The following is a 21,524-nucleotide window of genomic DNA, read 5'->3' on the forward strand; positions in this document are numbered from 1 at the left end:
GCCCTTAGATTTGGGAAAGTAAGGCATTTTTCTTATTCGTTCTAACAAAGTAGTACTTAAAATGGCAAACCCTGGTCTGTCTCCTCCTTCAGACCGTCAACTTCCAAAAGCTAGATCCACACTCAGCAAATACTCTATTATTATTATTATTATTATTATTATTATTATTAATAATAAAATATAAGGTTCCTGAAAGAGTGAAATACATCCCTCCTCCCAAATGAAAACATTCAAGAGTAACTTTCTCATACTCTGCCCTCAACAACTCCAGACATCCAACTTGTGTTCATACACCTCACTCCGCCAGATGTGCCGGAGCAGATATGAATCGCTACCAATAACTGAGCCTAAGAATATAAAAAGACTTCATCACAATGACATTTAGTAATGTAGTTGGCGGACTTCTTCATGTGTCCAATACTGTCCACACTTTGCCACAAATAAATGTACAAACTCCCACTGTCAAACTGCCCAATCTTCCATCCTCTTGCCAAGCGCAGTGCTGGCTGTAGGGCTCCAGAAAAATGGCTTCATGCGTCTACTGAACTCTAGTAATCACCACCAGAGGCATTGCTAGGGGGGGCTGAAGGAGCTATGGCCCCGGGTCTTTTGGTTGTAGCCCCGGATAGAATCTTAGGGGCTACAGCCAAAAGGCTAGCCAGCCCCGAGTCCCGATACTCCCAATATCAGCTTCGCCCTGGAACTTTTCCAGACCTAGCAACACCCCTGATCAGCACTGAGCATTGATCGCCTATGGGAATGGCTGTACGCCTTATGGCCTCATACTGAAAGATGAAAGTTGCAACTAATTTAATAGGCACCAATTTAAAAATCAATTTAGAAAATGGACCATATCATAAATGTATAGGAAAGCTCAGGTTGGCAGACCTCACTGTGTGTATGTATGTATGTAGGTTTGTATGTGTAGGATTTATAAAGCACAAACCGTTGCTGGGAAGCACCAGCGCACTGTGCATAGGGGACGTGCCAGGGGGTTACAAGTAAGGGTGAGGGAGCAGCAGAGGGCATAGGATGGATACGGGATGCGGGGGAATTAGGGCTGAGAGATATCAGCGATTGGTGAGATGTTCTTTGAAATGGAGGGGCTTCATATCCCCCCTGAAGTGTAAGAGGAGGGCGGACCCATCCTATCTGCATGGTTAACTTGTTCCAGAGACCGGGTGTTTAGCAGGAAAAGGGGTGGTTCTTGTTTTTTTTCCCCTCGCTTGCAATTTTTTACCTGAAGCCTGGAGGTGATGTCCTTTTGGCTGCGCGCTCACTGCAAGAAATGGGCGCTTCTCAGCCAGGTAGAGAAGTGTTTTGGTTGTGAGTGCTTCGTAAGTGATGCAAGCTGTCTTGTGTGCTCAAGGGAGTAGCCAATGCAGCTTCTACAGGGTAGGAGTGATGTGGTAGAATGTCCTTAGTTTTGTGATGAGCTGGGATTACCAGCTTTCAGAGAGGCCGGAATTCGTTAGAGGAGATGTAAGCTATAATTTCAAAAGTAAAGTTGCACAGACAGTATATGGGATAATTGTTATCAATTATCCAATACGAATTATCCAAGTACTATAGTTTAGGAGCACGTTAGAAACTAAAGAGCTTTCACAGTCGCAACTTGAATATAACCGAAATAAACATCACTGACCTTTTCTTCGGTATGATAAGGTGAATGGAAGGCTCACCTGAAGCTCCCTCGCTATGCCTATAATGACAGGTACAGGGAGAAAGACCCTGGGAAACCCTCATGGGGAAAAAAACCCTGTGAAGCTAGAGAGCGCTGTTGCTGGTATCCAGATGAGGCTGGAGTGAAGATGGAGCGTGGAGGAACGCAGGGAGCGCTGACTCTGGGGATGGCTGGAGACTTTTGAAGAGATACGACAGTTAGAGCAATAAGTTAAATAAGAAAGAAGAGCCTTTGGGTCAGAAGGCGTACCTCTTAAAGAACCCTGAAGACAGATGGAATGAGTAGAAGACCCGCTCCGTCTGCTAAGTAAGTGCCCTTTTGATAAGAGACAGAATGATATGGGATAAGTTAGAGTAGGGTAGAAAGGAGAAGGAAAAGGGATTTTGTTCTGCCCTAAACGTACTGGAATAAACCGGGAATTGAAGATCTCTCTAGGAAGTTGTGGGAGACTCTTTGTGGATTGCGCGGGGCTAGTTGGGAACTGTAGTTCCGTGGAAAATGGTTCGTTGGTTGACTGCTGAAAGAGCCAAAGGTTAATCTCAGTATCACGCCGCACAAAGCCGACAGAAAGGATCTTTAAGAAAGAAAACCTACATAAGAACAGAACCTCTGAAAGCCCGAAGTGACTTGCTTGGAGGAAACCGCTGCAGGGAATCCGAGAGGCAAGCGAGAAATCCTGAAACAGGCAAGAGAAGTTGAAAAGGAAGGTGAGGCTAGCAATGCTATTAGTTTGGGAAATTAAACCTAAAGTCCGAAGTTACGGAGCATAGCTGCAATAAACAGTAGCAACGCGCGGCGATGCAGGAGACAGAGACTGAAATCCTTCTTCCAGGAAGGTAGGAGGGGTGTCAACCTCGGAAACGGCCTGGATACCTAGAAGGGTGCCTTGCACTATAGGCGCCATCTTGAAAGAGGATAAACCAACAGTAGAGCGACGCCGCCAACGTTGCCATAGCGACCAGGTCCACAGCCCATAGCCGTGACCGCTCGTAACAATAATAAATTGATCCAGCTTGACAAATCATGAAAATTAGGTCTCATTTGGTGAAGTCAAAGGTCACAAAAACACAATTTGGGAGGAGTACAGGCCCAGGAGGAAATATGAACGCTGTCCTGCCCTTAACAACGATGGCCATCAGAGATTACTAACTGCCAAAAGGAAAGCTAGTGCTGAAAGCACACGCAGATGCTTGGGCGATATACAACAGCTCCTAAAAGTGTCAATCCGCCGAGACTTCGTGGTGAAGTGAAAGAATGCCACAGAGACACACTTCTTCAAGAGCACCAACGCAGGATCCCACAATAAGCAGACATGTGCATGTGGTACTGCCCTTAACAAAGATGGCTGTCTGAGAACACTGACTGCCAGGTGGAAGCAAGGGTATTCGAAAGTGTAAATCTAGCAAGTCCTGATTTTGTATAAGAAACGGATGTTCGATTGACAGAAACCAAAGATAAGTGCCCCTGTCATTGATAGCTATGTAGGAGGTGCAACTACTTTGCAAATGCACTCGTGAGGGCAGTCAAGATGCGACCCACACCTTTCACTCATATTATCGCATAGTTTAACACTCACTGCTTGTGTGTACTTTTTTTTTTAAATAACATCTTTCGTTTCGCCTTTGACAAATTATAATCGCATTTCTTTTAAGTCGTCACTTAAATGCAACAACTTCTGTACCTTACACCGTGAATTAGTCTATTCATCTTACAAAAATAGAGGCCTGAGTAAACATTTTGTTAAAGAAGTAGACTACTCAGGAGGGCTCCCAGGATGTTCCGACGGAATCGCTGAGATCTAAAGATAGTGTGAAACTCGCCGGATGGGTTTTGTTAAGTGATTTCTTTCTTTAGAGCGCAGGCGCTGCGGCTATCCCAAATGAAGCCTCGGGTGGTTTAGAAAGCCTGTTTGATGGTCGTGAAAATGCTTCAAGAACTATAATTAAAACTCCTCTTCAATGAACTCAATCTTTGCTTTAAAATACGGACGGAAAGGTGCGCAACACATGGGGCGGGATCGCAATCCTGGCCTTAGTGCCAGACAAATTCTCACTGAAAAAAACTATATTTTGCACCAGGAAGGTCCTGCACCCACGTGACTTGTGTGATCTTGACCCTGGTCTGCTGACTCAGCACATTCCGAAAATGATGCTGCTTTCAAGTTGGAAAGTTGTGACACTCTGAAAATCTGTCTAAAAGCTCCTAGAAGAGACCTAGTAAGTTTGCAGGCACTTTACACCAAAGACACGCTGGGCGGCAGAGCTCGATGTTGTGTTACACTGAATTGATTGTGCCCAAGGCTCACCCGTTTTGGGGATAAGACTGTGACCCCGAAGCTAGGAATTGACGGTGCTTTACAGATTTTAAAATGTGACGCCAGATTCTGAACTAATCACCGATGGAAGCTTTTCCCGTTTTTTTTAAATATAAGCCTAAACCGAACTCATCATGGACAGATGCTCATTTAAAACCAAATCAGCCTTTTGGACAAATGAACCTAAAAACATCATACATTCTAAAGCCCTTGTGTGGGATGTGTCGATTTCAGCAGTTTTGGTGGTAGTTTGGGTGTCTTCCTACTACCCGCACTATCTAAGGACAGGGCCGGGGCAGTGATGCCAGCATTCCCACTAGCAGAAGGGCAGCTACCACCTGACTGCCACAGTGGACAGTCCAACTAGGTACTTGGGCCTCTCGCACATTTGGACAGAGCTGTGGGGCGGGCAGGAAAGTGGGAAAGCAATCTTAGCTGCCCTAGCCCCGCCCCACTCTGCCATCATGGGTCTGTTAGCGCACATGGTAGAGAAAAACCTCATAGCAGTCTGAGGTAGGGTGGCCAACGTTGTGAGATCCTTTTGCGGGACACAAGGCGGTGATGACGCGTCATTCACCAGGCAGAATCAATGCATTGCACCCGCAGCTGCTGACGTGACAGGCCTGCAGGGGGACTCTTATTCACAGACCAGCTGCCACTTGCCAGCCACTGTCATTCCCATTTGCGGGAAATGTATGTATCTGACTCCCTCCCCGCTCCTATTGGGAATAACAGTGGCTGGCAAGTGGCAGCTAGTCTGCGAGACAGCGCCCCGCTCCAGCATGACAGCAGCAAAACGATTCAGTTGTACAAAGTGGGTAACAAATGCTCAATAAAACAGAAAAGAAGTAGTTGATACTTTTCAATAGCCTGGCGTCTAGGGTTATAGGTGGGTGTCGCCTAGTCCGCAGATCTGCACCTGTCGCTCCTTCTGCGGCCTTCTTTTTAGGCTTCGCCAGGCTGCCCTGATCCTCCTTTCCTGTGACCATACAGAACTGTAGACACCCTCACTTAGACAAAAGTGGTTCTCTTTTTATCAGTTAACATTTACCTTAGTTAAGATTTGTCTCCCAATATTTACACTAAAATATGAAATGGCTTTCTTTGTCACCTCTTGGGACATTCGGGGCTCTCTTCTTGCCATGCCAGGCTTCCTGGGGCTCTGGTTGTAATTTAAAAGACTAGAATGTTTTTATAATCAACGGGTAGGAAGAAAGGGATGCACAACCTTCCCTCAGTCCGTTGATTGCATATTAGCACCTGGGGCAGGGGGCGCAGCCAACCAGGATCAGCGGATCGTGGGCTGAAACCTCTGATCTCGGCCCGTGTTCCATGGAACCCGCAGGTGGCTTCCCCTTCATGTGCCGCATCTTCTAGCCACCCTTCCCTTGTTTTGTTTTTGTTTAAACTTCTCCCAACCTCGCTCCCTGGCTACACTTACCTGATTGTGGCGGCGGTGCCTTCCGCCATTGCCAGAGCAGCTTCCCTCCTTCTTGGTTTGCGGCTGCCATGGAAATGGAAGGCAGGCTCTGTATAAAGCCCCGCCTTCCACAACCAAGGCGGCCATCTTGGCATAGTACTTTTTTAGATGATCAGAATGCTGCGATCGTCCCGTTCTTTGAATGAAAATACTGTTTTTTGGAACACCTGTTAGACAGGCTTGGCATGCACAGTTCGACTTAGATACAAGATCCAGCTGGAAAACCTTTATTTAAGCTTCAGGATGGGAGTAACGCCTAACTTGCCCTAAATCTAAGAGGGGACTTCCCTCAACTGATATAGTCAAGGTCCGTCTGTGTCTAAAATCCATAGTAAAATGCTGTCTGTGTCACAACCTATTCTTGCCCTTACTTCGAATACTAACAATGTGCCAGAATTCTCAAATTCAAAAAAGTGTTTAAAAATCATATGACAGTGTCTTTCAGGAGCTTCTCACAAAGCACCCTTCCCCAAGTTCCAGAATCTCAGGGATTAACGTTTCACAAACTTTCAGGATTCACTTCAAGTAAATGTCACAGTAACTTTAATAGTTCGCAGTTCTTGTCAGGTTAGGTTTCCAACCTGCCTCCGGGTCTGCTCTAATAGTTCCTTTCAGGCGCTTCTCACCCAGCTTCCTTCCCCTAAGTTTGCGACACTCAAGGATTTAAAACACCAGAGATCTCTTATGTTATGCTCTGCTTCACAATCTTCCTGTTTGACCTCCTCAGATGTACAAACAACAAATGTCCAGCTAGTTTCTTAGGCTTCTCTTGCCTAAACTCAGAAAGCAGCACTTTGTATTTTTCTTTAATGTCCACAGTACCTTTTAGACTCAGGGTTCCCTTGCCCAAGTCTCAGCTTTTAGGTATCGCTGTTGTAGTCTTTTACAAACACTTCTGCTGTTTCTTTCCCCACCTCTGTGTTCCACTTTCAGGCTCCCTGTGGTCTAGTCTCAGTTATGGACCGCATGGTCACCCATTACAGGTCACGCAGCCCGGGGCTGTGGCTTCTGGCTCTGCCCCTTCCTTGTCAGTTCACTTAATTCACTAGGTTGGGTTAGGCTTTGCTTGCTATGCCCTTTTAAAGTGTTCCTTTCTCATGTACAGCCTTCTGTCGCTCTCACTGTGTTTCTCGATTGCCAACACCACTCTGCTTGCACTTCGGACCTCAAACAGCTCCCCTCGGGATGTCAATTTCCTTCTTTTAGTACACCGAGACATTCGATAACGTAATCTTCCTTACACAACCACTCAGTAACTTTGTATCACACAAAGTCCTATTTGTTTGTCTTGCCGCACACAGTACTTTCACTCTGAAGGCCTTGATAATGGGTTATCCCGTCTTGCGCCTTCATTTAGAATTTCTGTGTTCACATTGTGAGTCTCCCTGTGCTTCAGACTTTCTGGCAGTGATTATATTCAAGCTCTTTGGCTATTTGCTTCCAGAGCACTTAAGCTGAGGTCAGGGTCTCACCGCCTGCCCATCAGACACTCCTGGCCATGGCAGGAGAACGCGCATGGCCGGCCTACATAAGGGGAGGTCGGCCCTGTCCACGGCCTTCTCCTTCTCACCACACTGGCTTCCTGAAGAGACGGCTCCCTCGCCTCTTCACCCCAGAGCCTTTGATCTGCCACAGCGAAGCATGTCGGTCCATCAGTCTCCTCCAGCTGGTTGTTTCTACCCCTTCTTGCTGCTACTCGCCTCCAGAACGCCAGTTCCTTTCAAGTCATGGATCCCATGCTAGACTTAGTCACGCAGACTCCCGGTTGCTGTGTCTCCAACTGCTGCTGTTCCCTGTACTGCTGAATACCCAACCTTGTATACACCTGCAGCAAACTAACAAGTTGCAGGTGCATGGTCAGTGTAGAGCCTTCCTGATCCTCCATTAGCCAATTATCCGGACATGCCTGTCCTTTAACTCTGAATGAGTTGGAGCTTAAAGGGGCAGTGTCTCTTTTCTTATTCCCTTTAATGACCTGCAGGGGTAGTGTAGGGTTTTGCATGGGGCAAAGTTCACAATAGCCTGTTAAGGCAGGGGGAGTGTTGTGGGGATTAGTATTAGCAGAGGGAGGGTGTTTTAGTTTTAATTCCCCTCTTATGGTTTCAGAGGGATTTGTTTCCCCTTAAAAGGTGTGGTCTTTCTTTCTTTGTCCGCTCCAGTGTTTCTTCTTCTGGGCTAGTGTTTCATTAGAACCCCCGTTAATCAGGATTTGGGGTATTCCCCAATAGTGGGGGGATGAACGCCTTCTGGCTGGATGAGTGGCAACGGCCCACAAAGGGAGGGTAGGTTTTCCTTAGGGTTTCGGGGGTACTGCGTCTCGCCTACAGGTGTCCTCTTCCTATTCCCTAAAGAACCCCCATTCAGGTGATCCCCCCTCGCTTGTCCACCCCCAGGATTTGGATCCAAAAGTGAGGGCCCTTCCCCGGCCCCCTGAACGGAAGATTCCCAGGGATAGATTGTGAGAACGCACTCGGCTTTCTAACACACTGCAGGTAACCGCTTTGGTAACCGGGGTTGCTAATAGCGTTACCACCCCGTTGCAAGGGCTGGAATGGGGGGGTAACGTCCCGGTGCCCTCGTTATAAGACCTTGCTCTGCTTAGGCCTATAACATAGACTGCCGGGCCGTTACCCCCAGTTCCAACCCTTGGAATGCGGTGCTAACGCTATAATATAGCCACTGCGCGTTTTCCCTGTATTTAGACCCTCCATCCTTTTCGTGTTCATTTTGTATATTTAACTCCCAGCACAACTGACCCTGTTTCAAGAGGGGGTTTGTCTTGTGCTCACCCCTTTTCCTGCCCTTTTTTGAATGTGTGATGGCTGCCCCACATCCTGTTGGTTTCATATTCAAAATGGGGCGCTCCTGCCAAGCCACCTCCATCACATTACTCAGGCGGCCATTTTCCTTCCTCCTTCTTAAGACGTACACATGTTTAAGTCTATTTGGAGAAAAATACCAAGAAGAGAATTTCAAGGCTCACTTTTTTCTCAATTTGTAATGAAACAATGACTTCCCAAGCCCTCATAAGTTGTGTACCGCCATTGAATTACTAAAGTGTAGAGCATGGAGAGACACTTTCGACCATGTTGATGCACTTAAGCACTGGAAGCAAAAGTTTATGAAAAGCCGCAATACAGGGACGTCATTCAGGAGTCGCCAGAGGTCGAAACTGCGACCTCTGAGGTCTCCCTTGCGACCGCTGTCTTAAAAAAGAAACAAAAAAACCCCAAAAGAAACACTTTGTTAAAAAAATAAAGTTTTTGGTAATGCAAGCTCCTGGGCTGTGGCCAGCACCATGTGGCTCTTTACTTCTGCAGTGGCTGGCTTTCTTGTTCAGGCCCCTTTAAAAAAGAAAGAAAAATAAGAACAGGAGGGCCGCAAGTCTAACACTTTCAGCACTGACCCTAAAAATGAAAGAATAGGAATACCAAATAATGTGTCTTTCTGGAATTCTATACAATAATTGCTAGACTCATTAAAGGTTTATTTCAGGCACACTTCGGGGGCGAGTCACTGATTTAGTCTGTTCTTAAATGCCTCAACTCAGTCTTTCATCCTTCTGAGGTCGATAAATGAGTACCAACACAGGTTGGGTGATATTGGGTGTACATTTTTTCTATATAAAGCGCTTAAGCGTAAGTGCTATATAAGAACACATCATTTGCTCATGGACATCTGCTTGCATTCACAGTAATTTGGTAATATGGGCCTATATACACCGATATTAACGAGACATATGGCGATCCATTCTTGTATGAAATGTACATCACATTATAGTGATATCGTAACCATATTTTCCGTAGTGTACAATGCTATGTGATGCCACTTCCTGTTTTGTCAATGGGTGAAAGGTCGTGTTCCATTGCTTCCCGTGATATCACTTTGGGGTGGGGTCCAATGTCATCACTTCCTGTGATGTCATCAGGGGGTCAAGGGTCGTGTGTTGTCACTTCCGCTACCCCTGGAATTTTGGTGAAATGATGTCCCTGCCATTAACATCCTTCCAACACAGGCATGTCATGTTAGAATACATAGCCCACTCTCCCAATGTAGGCTGAGGATTGTTCACTTGCAAGCTGAACCTTTGCACAAGGTATTAAGTTGCAAAGGAGTGATAAAAAAATCACCTTATGCAGCAGTGTCCACAAGCACCTCAAAGCTAACACTTGCATCATGCAGGGTTCTAACGCCAGAGCATGCAGATAGAAACGACAGAACACAATGAACGGAAATGGGTTCTCGAAGGGGGGGGAGACCCCCAACTCCTAGCGGGACACTTCCTGGAAAGCCAACACATGCGATGTGCTGCTGTGAAGTGGCAAATCCCTGCTGATTCTAATGGCAGGCTCAGGGGACCCTCTAGACCAGAAAGTAAGACCGACCAGAAGGAATTATAAATGGGCTTGGAGCATTCCAGCTGTTTCTGAGAGCATTGAGAAGCAGGTGGACCCGCGCTGCATCCATGTTGCCTTAATTTATGCGTGAAGATGTTTTTTTTGTATATTCTCAACACATTTCTATTTGTTTCTGCGTTATCTGCTATTGTTTTGTATACATAAGATGTTGCTTAGAGGCCCTGTTTCTGTAAAATATGTCAGTCTTTGAAGGCATGGCATGTTTTATAACTGCATGACTGAAACGTAATGTTTTAGTGGCATAGAGCATGCCAAGAAGAAAAAGAGTGTGAAGGGGGGCTTATCTCCAAGAGCATCGCTTTAAGGAATATAGCAGCGCTGCCCCTTTTGAGCCCGGGTCTCCAAGTCTGCTCCTCAATTACCAAACCCACTCCATGTTTTTAGGCTAACCACAGAAGACTATTTACCCTGGTGTGGTTGCGATTCCCAGGGAGTGGTTTTGGAGACCTTTGGTATAATATGTTAATTTTGTAAAATACATAAACCTATTTTACAAGAAATATGAAATAAAGTAACTAAATGCATTCGGACTACCTTTTCCGAGTCTAAATGTGTGTTCTTTTTATTACAGCATGGTGCAGTGTGGATTTCAAGCATTGTGTTGCATCTGAGAGTGTAACGAACAAGACAACAATCTCCAAACTCCATAAAGATCAAATCCTAGTTTATTTATAGTACTCCTGTGCATGCATGAAGCTGGACGGCGGGAAGATGCCAAACAGAAGATACTATCACTTTCCACCATCTAATGAGTATTTTCTCTATGTCTTTTGTTAACCGGCAAGTGTTAGATTTTCTATTCACAAGCATCTTCTCTTTAGTAACCTGAGAATATGTCCATTGTTAGTATTCACACTCAGTATCCCATCTGCTGTATCAACTTAACATACTCGCTGATGGCCTTCTATTCACTTGTGATACTTTTTTCAAAGCAACAATGCAACATTGAAGGGCCATAATTGTAGTGAATAAGTTACACTTTATTAATGTTCGCAATCTTCTAATTTAATTCAAACTAAATGGCAATGTCATTCTGAGAACCTTACAGTCGATAAAGCTTGGAAATAATTCATAGCAATGAACAAAATATAAGATCATTTTCTAAATATCCTTAGTAAAAACTACATTGCAGGTACATTCCTCATTCATACCATTGGGTATTACTGAGTGCAAACAGTCTATCCAGTATGCTTCACCTTGTTGTGCGTGTTTCTTTCTATTTTCTCCTCTGAATAAAAAAGGTAATGCGTAGAGGAAAGAGTGAAAATGGGGACTAGCAATCCTGCAATTAAATGCAGTAGGATGAAAAAATAATAAAGATTAATAGTACAAAGGTAAAGAAATTAGGTATGTAAGTAAGGAAGACAGACTAAGTGGTGTCCTCCATGGCAAAAGTAACTAAAACAAATAGGTGCATTTCAGGGTCCAATTTCATCTGATGATATATACATACAAACGTTACATCGAAATCAGCGGTGAGGTGCAATTTCTTCCTTGCTAAAATAAGTAGTCCAAACACTAATGTATGCAAAGGGGCAGTTCAAAATATTACCTTTGAGAATAATGTGTCCTGCGCATTTCTGAAACTAATGCAAATAAAAATAGTGTACCCTCTGTGTATTTGTATTTGCATTATATGTTTAAGAAGTTGGCCCAATGTGTTTAACGCATTTTCCCTTTAATGGCAGCAGCCCCTTGTTTCTGATTCCAAAATGTAAACAATATTTTCTGACGTAATTACTTTGACAGAAATAACAGGAGTGAAAGAGGCGGAGAGAGAGAAGTGACAGAGTGTCTATACGTGTGGTTAGCTGTGATTGATCGGTGTGTTTCAAGGTGGAACGCTCAGAACATTTCAGCCTTACAAACACACTCGTGTACGTTCTCTCAAAACCAATGACCTCTATGTGTTTCTATGTTCGCTTTGAGATTTCATGTGTGTCTTTCTTTGTCACAGGCGCACTTAGCCCAAGCACATGTTGAGTAACACATAAACCCGATAACACACACATTTCAGATACAGAACAGCAATATGCAAAGATATGCACAGCCAAAAATCCACACAAATAAAAGATTCTTAAACTGTCCATCCCATGAACAGTTTCTCAAAGCCAGTTGCATAACTGCATCCCCACCGCAAAATTCTTTAAAAATCCCTTTATCTGTCTAGTTTCTAACACCATTAGACCAGATAGGTGGCGTACTACAGAATGTTCACGAACAGAAAAGAAATGTATTTTTTTTTTTTGCATTTTTAAAGCGCTCACACAGCCCGAGGGCATCGAGGCACTGTTACAGAAATTGTTGTTTTTTTTTTTTTTTGTTGCGGAATTGTTTTTTTTTTGTCTTAGTTGCTTATTTATAACGCGCTTAAACACCCAGAGGTTTCTAAGCAGGGACCCGGGATCGAACCTGTGTTGCTTCGTGTAGTCTTGCTTCCAAGGCACGCACTTTGCCACTAAGCTATCCTCCCGGACGAAATGTTCTAAGCAGTTCTGTGCATTGGCATCAAAACACTGCTACTGATCTGATGGGCATATTTTGTAATCAGAAACTCAGCAACTCCTTAACCCCTTAAGTGCCAAAGACGAGTTTGCTCGTCTTTTTTGCATAGACTTGCATAATAGCCTGGCAGCAAATGCTGGATATTTTCATTAAAACCTCCAGGTACATATGCCCTTGCCATCCAATGCCCAGTGACTCGAATAAGTGCCAGTGACAAGCCCAAGTAGCACAGCACTGTAAGGTTAGCTTAGGCCCAGTTAACGCAGTAAGGGCAGATCCCCTTGTGCACAACAAGTATAGAAACGCCAGATTCCATTATGTCAAGTTACTGCAGTAAGGGCAGATCTCAGTATGCACAATATGCATAGAAAGGCCAGATTCCATTATATCCAGTTACCACAGTAAGGGCAGATCCCATTATGCACAATAAGCATAGAAAGGCCAGATTCCGGTATGTCCAGTTAGCACAGTAAGGGCAGATCCCATTATGTACAATAAGCAGAGAAAGGCCAGATTCCAGTATGTCCCGTTAGCACAATAAGGACAGATCCCATTATGCACCATAAGCAGAGAAAGGCCAAATTCCATTATGTCCAGTTACCGCAGTAAGGGCAGATCCCATTTTGCACAATAAGCATAGAGAGGCCAGATTCCATTATGTCGAGTTACCGCAGTAAGGGCAGATCCCATTATGCGCATTAAGCATAGAAATGCCAAATTCCATTATGTCCATTTACCGCAGTAAGGGCAGATCCCATTATGCACAATAAGCATAGAGAGGCCAGATTCCATTATGTCCAGTTACCGCAGTAAGGGCAGATCCCATTATGCACATTAAGCAGAGAAAGGCCAAATTCCATTATGTCCAGTTACCGCAGTAATGGCAGATCCCATTATGCGCATTAAGCATATAAAGGCCAGATTCCATTATGTCCAGTTACCGCAGTAAGGGCAGATACCATTGTGAACATTAAGCAGAGAAAGGACAGATTCCATTATGTCCAGTTACCGCAGTAAGGGCAGATCCCATTATGCACATTAAGCAGAGAAAGGCCAAATTCCATTATGTCCAGTTACAGCAGTATGGGCAGATCCCATTATGCGCATTAAGCATATAAAGGCCAAATTCCATTATGTCCAGTTACCGCAGTAAGGGCAGATCCCATTATGCACATTAAGCAGAGAAAGGCCAAATTCCATTATGTCCAGTTACCGCAGTAGGGGCAAATCCCATTATGTGCTTTAAGCATAGAAAGGCCAAATTCCATTATGTCCAGTTACCACAGTAGGGGCAGATCCCATTATGCACAATAAGCATAGAAAGGCCAAATTCCATTATGTCCAGTTACCGCAGTAACGGCAGATACCATTATACACAATAAACATCGAAAGGCCAGATTCAATTATGTCCGGTTACCGCAGTAAGGGCAGATGCCATTATGCACAGTTAGCACACTAATCCTGGTTTCCGGGGTTATACAATATGGTTGGATTTCAGAATGCCCACTTAGCATAGTGTAGCCACATTCTCTAATGTCCTGTTGGCACAGCACATCCAGATATGTGAGCCCAGTTACAAATGAAGGCCAGATTCGACCATGCACAGTCAGCACCAGAGCGACAGATACCATTATAGCCACTGAGCACAACAGTGTAATGGTCCATTATGACCAGTCACCACAGTAGGGCCTGGTTCACGTATTCACAATTAATAAAATGAAGGCTAATTCCCTTCTAGGGCCCGATTGGCCGCCTGTGCTCATTACACAAACCACTGCCATGTTCCTTTGCACCTAGTCAGCCTGACAGTGTCGGAATCCAATGTGTTCAAACAGCAGAGCAAAGGCAGTGTCAGGCTGCATTATTTCCAGTTACCTCTAAAAAGTAATCTAAACAAAATTCATTGTGGCAGCTTGAGTGTGACACAGCTCCACTGCCCTGCCTAAAACACATTTCTTGAAGGTTTCGGAGGCCCAGCGTGTACATCACAATTGTGAGTCCGTTCTTTAGTTGAATGAAAAGCAGTGCATCATTTTGAAGATAAGAATGAACAGGTTTCACGCTTGAAGGATCTTTTTGTTAGTAGTGTGAAGTTGCTGTTCAAGGACTTCTGACAATTTGCACTGTTTCGAAACTCCTGCTGCACAAAGTGGACCTTGAGGGCTGTTGCAACAGCACACAGGGAGAACAGTGGATTGTAACTGTTCCCTAGTGTGGGTAAGAAAAACCTTCCAAATCTCAAAGGACAGAATCACATTGTGGACCTGATGTTCACATGTCATTGCTGTATTCGCTATCAGTAACCGTCACTTGTTCCCTAAAAGGCTTATATTTCAAACTATGTCAAATGGAAGGCAACAGTGAATTGTTTTCATACACAGTGTTTCCACATCTATATGCCCTGTGAAGTTGACATGTAACCTATTCTTAAACCGAAGGGTTCAGCCCCCTCCGTTTGCACAGATGGCCTGTGTTTGCACAGGTGCACGGCCAGTTGCGTGTTTGCTTGTACAGATGTCATGTCATCAAATGTTGATGTTACGATTTCCGGAAGGGCGCCGCCAACTCATTCCTTCAGCTGCTATTTATAAGGATTACAATTGGCATTTTAAGCTCAACAACTGTGCTGATATTTAAGAGGCTAAAACCAGACGCGCGGCCATGATAATGACAGAAAATCAAAGTTTGAACCCAGCAAGCTTGCAAGAGTTTGACGCAAGGATTTAATGTTGGACCATGTTGTGAAGGAGTGAGATATGAAAGCACCTGCTGGTGGACCCCCCGAGTGGGCATTTGGGAGCAAGGAAAAAGTGGTGGGCCCAATAAATAGATTGCGGTCAACTAGGGCCGCGGGGAGGCGACACAATGTGCACTCAGTAAATCACGCCTATCAGGCGAATTGGAACTAATGGTTTGATGATGATAGCTGAGAAATCAGACCCCACACACCTGTTGCAATCATCTACCATGGAGTCCATTTTTTTTTCAGCGTTGGTCCCACCCCGAGGATCCCGGGGTGCCTTACAAGGGTCAAAACTGCAAAAGGTGGGAGGTGAAACACAAGTTAAGAAATGTTTTCAGGATAGGATGGGAAGATTAGGAGAGACAGCGACAGCAGGGGGGCGAGGAGTTGGGTGACGCGTGGGGCAACAGGCATGTCCGATAATCGGTGTGAGTACTGACACCCAACATGAAGTGCCCTTGGCTCGGGGTACGAGAGGGCTGCCTCCGCTGTTGGGTGCTTGGAAGGTTTTCACTGCACCCAAGAAGTGTCTCAGGGTGAACGCTGAGACCGCTCGGCTTGGAAAGACTGCTCAACCCAGAAATCCACGCGAGACAACCACTTTCTCCTTCAGAAACAAAACATCCATCTGAGAAGCACACCCACATGCGTGCTGACAATTGATAAATTGTATAGTTTGTGTGTGTGTGTTTATATTTTAGACTGGGATTATGTGTGCGTTTTGAAATTTGGCAGAATTAATTCAATGTATGGCTCGTATGTTCTTTTATGAATGTTGTTCTTGTTTGCTGACGTATGCTGTAATATTTTGTGTAAGGTTTAACTTTTAAACCAAATCACAATTTAAAAAAAAAAGACTGTCCATTCCAGATCAACTTCGATTTATGTATCGTGTCTATGCAAAGAAACGTTTAATCTCCTTTTAGAAATGCATCTCACTGAGCGATCTCTCAGAGGATTTGGTAGGTGGCTCCAAGGTTTTGCCCCCGCCACTTGTTAAGATCTCACACCAAGAGCACCCCAACTTAAAGGCCGCAATCTTGATCTCAGGTCTAGAGTATCACGGTCCCATCTGAATGGGGTTGCTGACACTGCAAGACCCAATAACATTAGAGTGGCCGGAGCCTTGTGTCATTTTACAAAACACCTTATGGACGCGAATTAAGAGTCTAAGCAAGAATGGTTCCCAGTTGGGAGTTTGTGGGTGAGAGGGGAGATGGTGAAATTGACGTATTTATTTAGGCCAAAACCGATCCCAATGGCTCTCTTCTGCACTAATTGCTCTGTTGGGAAATTCAATTACACAGAAGCGAGGCGTTGATGATGCACTGCTTACAACTTGAAGTGATCTTGCTTAAGCCACCACCAGATTTTAGACAGTGTCAAAGCGGTAATGAGTCACTCTAACCGCAGCTCAAGTGTAGGCTCCCTGTCCCAAATAACTCTCAGATACTTCTCGGATTCCACCGGAGTAGGCCTTATCCCGAGAGAAGTCCGCCAAGCCACCAGTGAGATATCTGCTTCCGCCGTGTCCGCCAGTAGGACCCCAATTGCATTGATGCATGGCCGCGTCGCTTCGTGGAAAGCCCCAGTAGAGGCGTGTGTTGTTGCAGTCCGTATGGACAGTCAAGAGGAACTGGGCGTCACCAGCATTGAGTTGCCACTGGAGACCATGGTTGGTGTGTAATCCCCGAAAGAGGAAGTAGACGCAAAGGCGAAGAACTATCGCAGACGCCTGAGGGGCACGGTAGGCCGGGGCTAGAAATGGAGAAGACAGGCACGCAGGGAGCCTTCTGCCCTCAAATCATCACATTCATGAGAATATTAATACAAATAATGATGATAGCAGTAAAGATCAAATATTGAGCGAAAATAGTTAGTTAGATGAATGATATGGTTCAGCTTACGCTTTAAGAACCAGACGCCATATGGTGTGCACACTCCATGCACTCCTCACATTAACACTCATCGCATCACCATGTCACACATGGCGTCATCAATGACCTCCCTTATGACATCAGTTCCTGGTGCAATTGAAGTGTTAACCAATCTGCACTCAGCTACTGGATTTAAAGGCAATGTGTGCCCTGGCACCTGTTCCTTGCATTGAATTATTGTTACAAGCAGGCAGTGGCCAACCAGCAGTTTTAGGCCCTCTTATGGACAATAGGGTGGCATTTGCCAGGCACTGCTGTAATGCCCAGGTACTAACAGCACGTGTTAGTAGCTGCCATATCCTGGCCAAATAGTGTCACTATGGCAGTGCCTGGAAAATGCACTATGTATGTCTCCAGAAAAGACACAACGAGTGGCTTTGCCGGAGCTTTTTTAATGGATAATGTTGACCTGCGCTCACCCCAGTGTGTTTTGATAAACTTTAACATAACTTTTGACGATTGGTAAGATTCAGAAAATGATCTCCGAGTGCAAATCATGTGTCAATCTGTGGTTTTTGCACTGGTGCAGTCTGGTAAGGTTCGTCCAGGGCATCCCAGACCACATGTGTGTTATGTACGAATGTGTGCTATACAACTAAGCTCGCTCTGAAATCTAACGCTATCAGAACGTAATAGGTTGCATGTAAAACATGGCAGAGTTGTTTTGTTTGTGTGTGCATGGTCTGGCATGGCCATCCATGCGCTCTGCATTACTTCTGCACCGACGGCTGAAATACTCCGCAGTGAGCAGGACTTGGTGTTAGTCTGCGATGGTCATATTGCGTCCATGCTACGCGTAGTACGCGCCCTTGCAGTGGCCCGCTTGCGTGTTACGGAATGTCTGCCGCCCCGCCGCATCCCAGGCACCGACTGGAGTCTGTTCCTCGAGCATCAGGAGCAGAAGTGAAGGGGCGGGACCCGGCCTCCCAGCATCGCCCAATCGCAGCTGCCAGGGGCAGCTATCCCGACAAGATTGATTATCGTTGCTAGGCGACAGCAGCGTCTCCAGACAGGACCCGGGGACCGCGCGCCGGATCCCTGCACCATTTGCAGTGCCTGTGTGTGTGTGCCCTGACGGAGTCGCAGCATGGGCACAGGGGGCGATGCCAAGGACTAATTGCCCAGTCAGGGCTGGCAGGGGCAAAAGGAACTTCAAAGTTCCCGCAGGAAGAGGAGGGGGGCAAAGGAAACAAGCCGGAGTTGCGTGTTACGAGGGACCAGGTACGCATTTTGCGCATTGGCCAATGTGGGTCGTCTCTCCATCAGTAACTGATGGCCCTCTGGGCACCCCCCCAGAAAACCAAGGCGAAGAGGCAGTTTAAGAGAGGACCAGATAACTGAAGAACTCACCTTCTCCTCTAGAGAAAGTGCAAAGGAGTGGGAACAGGATCCACCGCGATGAGAAATGTGTAACTGTCAGGCACCGCATCGCACCACCACCACGGGCTGATGCGGCAGCGCTTGGAAGCCGCCGGGTGCGTTTCTGGGCGCACTCCTCGCAGCCCCGTGCTTCTGACTGCTGTGCCCGGGATGACGCTGCCCCCAGCTGCTCTCCTGTGATGCCACCCTCCGTCCACGGTAAGGGCACTAATCCTGACAGTTGTACGTGTGTGGCAGGAGGAAGAGGCAGGCAAGGTCCTGAGCAGGCACGTTGTCCCCTGTGTATTTTTCGCAGTCTGGTGAGGGGTGGGGGCTGGGGGTATGTGCTCGCATAATTACCCACCGGTCGAATGCAACCCTTTAAATATAACCCTTTCTCGCTGGCTGTGACTAGCAGCATGTAGGATACGGGAGAGATCGCAGTGCCTCAAGGCGCTATGTTACACCTGCAATAGCTCTCGGAATGTACACCACTTTTTAGACCAGCCCGCCTGCGTGCCCTTTGCTGCTGTGAATTCACGTTTCTGTGCCCTGGGGAAGTACCACAGGTTAAGCCCCCTTCGTGTCCCCTTCTTTGCTGCCTTGGATATTTGATAGCCCGCTGCACAGAAATCCCGCGCGGTGCCCTGCACTGCCATCAGTCGCCGGCTCGTCCGCGCGCGGGAGCTGAGATGTCAAGGACGTGGGTGGCAGCGAGGGCATCGCCTGCGCTCGGATGTCACGACATGCACCTATGTTTAAATCAGGAATCGACCCCCCCCCCCCTCCACAACATGTTTAAAATGAGCCAGTTGCATCGGGCCATTATGATCCGTTAATAACCGGGGTGTCTGGATGATGTCAGGCATCTAAGCTGCAGACCAAACAGGCACCCAGAGCCTCCTATATTATGAATACAGGCCGCAGACCTCCCACCGCGTGAACTAGATCGACTCCTACACTTTTTTTCCTACACGTTTTTAAACAAATAATAGTGCATTGGTCCCCAGAGTGCTCGCTGATCCGCGCGCGCTTAGGACGATGGTTCCCGCGCATCGATTGCTTCATCGACTCATCGATTCGTTGATGTCCAGCATTTACTTTGTAGCTCCCCTGGGGGGCTTCGGGCCACTTTGTTTTTCACCCCCTTCTGTCGGAGGCAGCGCGTAGCATTTCATCAAGTACCATTGTTAAAAGTAATCACATCTCGCAAAAGGTAAGTGTATTTAAAAGAGAAGGGTCATTTATTTTAATTCGCAATACTATCCCACAAAATACATACAAAGTCAATAGTATAGATATTTTTAAATAATTGTGTACGCTATGGTTTTGTCGACCACTACGACTTCCAACACCTTTGGTTCGACTCTTTTTGGTCGTCACACACAATGTCGTGGGGGGGGCTGCACTCATGTGGAGGACTTCCCTTTAAAAGAGAACATTTCGCACGACCACCACGAGTCGCACACAAGGAGTTCGAGGCAGCTTGCCAGCAGTCCTGTTCTCTGCTTGCAGCCCCACATCCAGGGAGGCGTGTGAACAGGATGGCCTCCGGAACCCGACCTGGCCCCCCAAGGCCCCTTGGCTCTTGAGGTGCACCGGTGAGGGGGGCGGGCACAGTGGGGAATTGTATCGACACGTCAAGTCCCCACGCTGTCCGCTCCGTCGCATCGATTAGCCACAAAACGAAGCAGGCCCACAGGCGCTGCCTGCCAGTGACTGCTGTGGACCTCAAGGGGCATATACCCGCATCAATGGCAGGGCTAATTAAGGGCCCTGCCTCTCTCCAGCCTACACATATAAGCCACGGCCAGCCGCACGCCCCAAAACACATAGTTTGACACATTCCAAATGAGTGTAAATGGCCTTTATGTGTATAACACCTTTTATTACAGCACATAGAAACCAGGGGAGTCTGCCAAGAAGCGCTATAGAAGAACTCACATTATAGATCTATATCTATATACGCACGCACGCACACACAGTTCAGCCTTTGGGGGCCATTACACGTTTGCCGGTACTGGCAGGATACCGGCAAATGGAATTAACATTCTCGCCGCATGATACCCCAGTGTTTCCAAGTTATTACAGCTGGCAGCAATTGGAGCAATTACCTGAATTACCGAGGCCGGTAATTGTGGCAGTTTTTTGCGGGCGACGGAGGTAAAACAGGTAAACGCCATGGGCAAGCCTGTAGTTTGGTGTGGAGGTAAAAGTGCCTCTAGCGGATTTACCGCCATTTTTACCAGCGCTTTTACCGCTCCTCCAAACCTGTAAAGACCCCCCTTCTCTTCTAACTTTTCGAAATTTGGGAACTGATGCCAAGGAAGTTGAACTGATTTGCCAAGCATCACACAGTTTGGCAAAGTGGGGGAATACTGGGTTAGACGTTCGGGCAGCAGATTTCATGGCCAATATTTCGTGACTACACTTGTGACCTCGCCATTGGCTCTGCCAATGCCACTGGGTGACCAATGTTAAGTTTAGGAATGCTCTACCGCTGGAAGCGAGTAGTCTGCAGAATAGCACGTCGCAGTCCTAGTCCTGTACTTTATGATTTTGTTTGCCCAATTTGATATTAAAGCCAAATGCATTTTTGATATCATGGGTGATCAACTTAATTTAACTTTTTTTTCAATCGTAAAAAAATGATACCCCTCCTAAACACCCTCTTGGTCAGTGGTGGTCAAGTTGCAGCTGTCAAGGTGTTTTGGCCTTCATCTCCCATGATCCCTCGCTGTTCACTATATTGGCAAGGTCTGATGGGAGTACAAGTCCAAAACATCTCATCACTGCCTTTTGGGGTGGGACCAAGCCTGATTTGCAAGAGTATTGTAATATGGCATTTGTATAGCGCCTGGTATGGCCTCAAAGCACTGTAGGTGAAGGCCCCCGGGTAACCAAAGTCCATCGAATGAGAGATCCGTAATGCGTGTGTGCATTTTATCCAATATGAAGGTAGGTTGGGGTGGCCATGTCTTTGCTAGTGACCCATATCGAGCTGGCATGTGGCTGGGTGCTGTAAGGTTGTCAGGGGAGCATGCAAGTCCAGTAGTCTGATTATGTGTCCAGCGAAAGCACATT

The 21,524-nt window shown here is 46.3% G+C and overlaps 1 protein-coding gene and 1 long non-coding RNA gene across 3 annotated transcripts in view; one reads left to right on the forward strand and one right to left on the reverse strand.

The window, feature by feature from the left end:
- The window catches only part of LOC138513182 (uncharacterized), a 964,728-nt gene that overhangs the window by 668,336 nt on the left and 274,868 nt on the right, over positions 1 to 21,524 (reverse strand). The window lies entirely within an intron of this gene.
- Positions 18,087 to 21,524, forward strand: part of GRM3 (glutamate metabotropic receptor 3) — a 653,673-nt gene continuing 650,235 nt past the window's right edge. For both annotated transcript variants that reach the window (XM_069627823.1, XM_069627824.1), the window contains exon 1: positions 18,087 to 18,659. The gene's annotated coding sequence lies outside the window, so the exon portion shown is untranslated. The remainder of the gene's footprint in view (positions 18,660 to 21,524) is intronic.

Source organism: Ambystoma mexicanum, chromosome 12, assembly GCF_040938575.1.
Source record: "Ambystoma mexicanum isolate Mex_15411 chromosome 12, UKY_AmexF1_1, whole genome shotgun sequence".
Taxonomy (NCBI): domain Eukaryota; kingdom Metazoa; phylum Chordata; class Amphibia; order Caudata; family Ambystomatidae; genus Ambystoma; species Ambystoma mexicanum.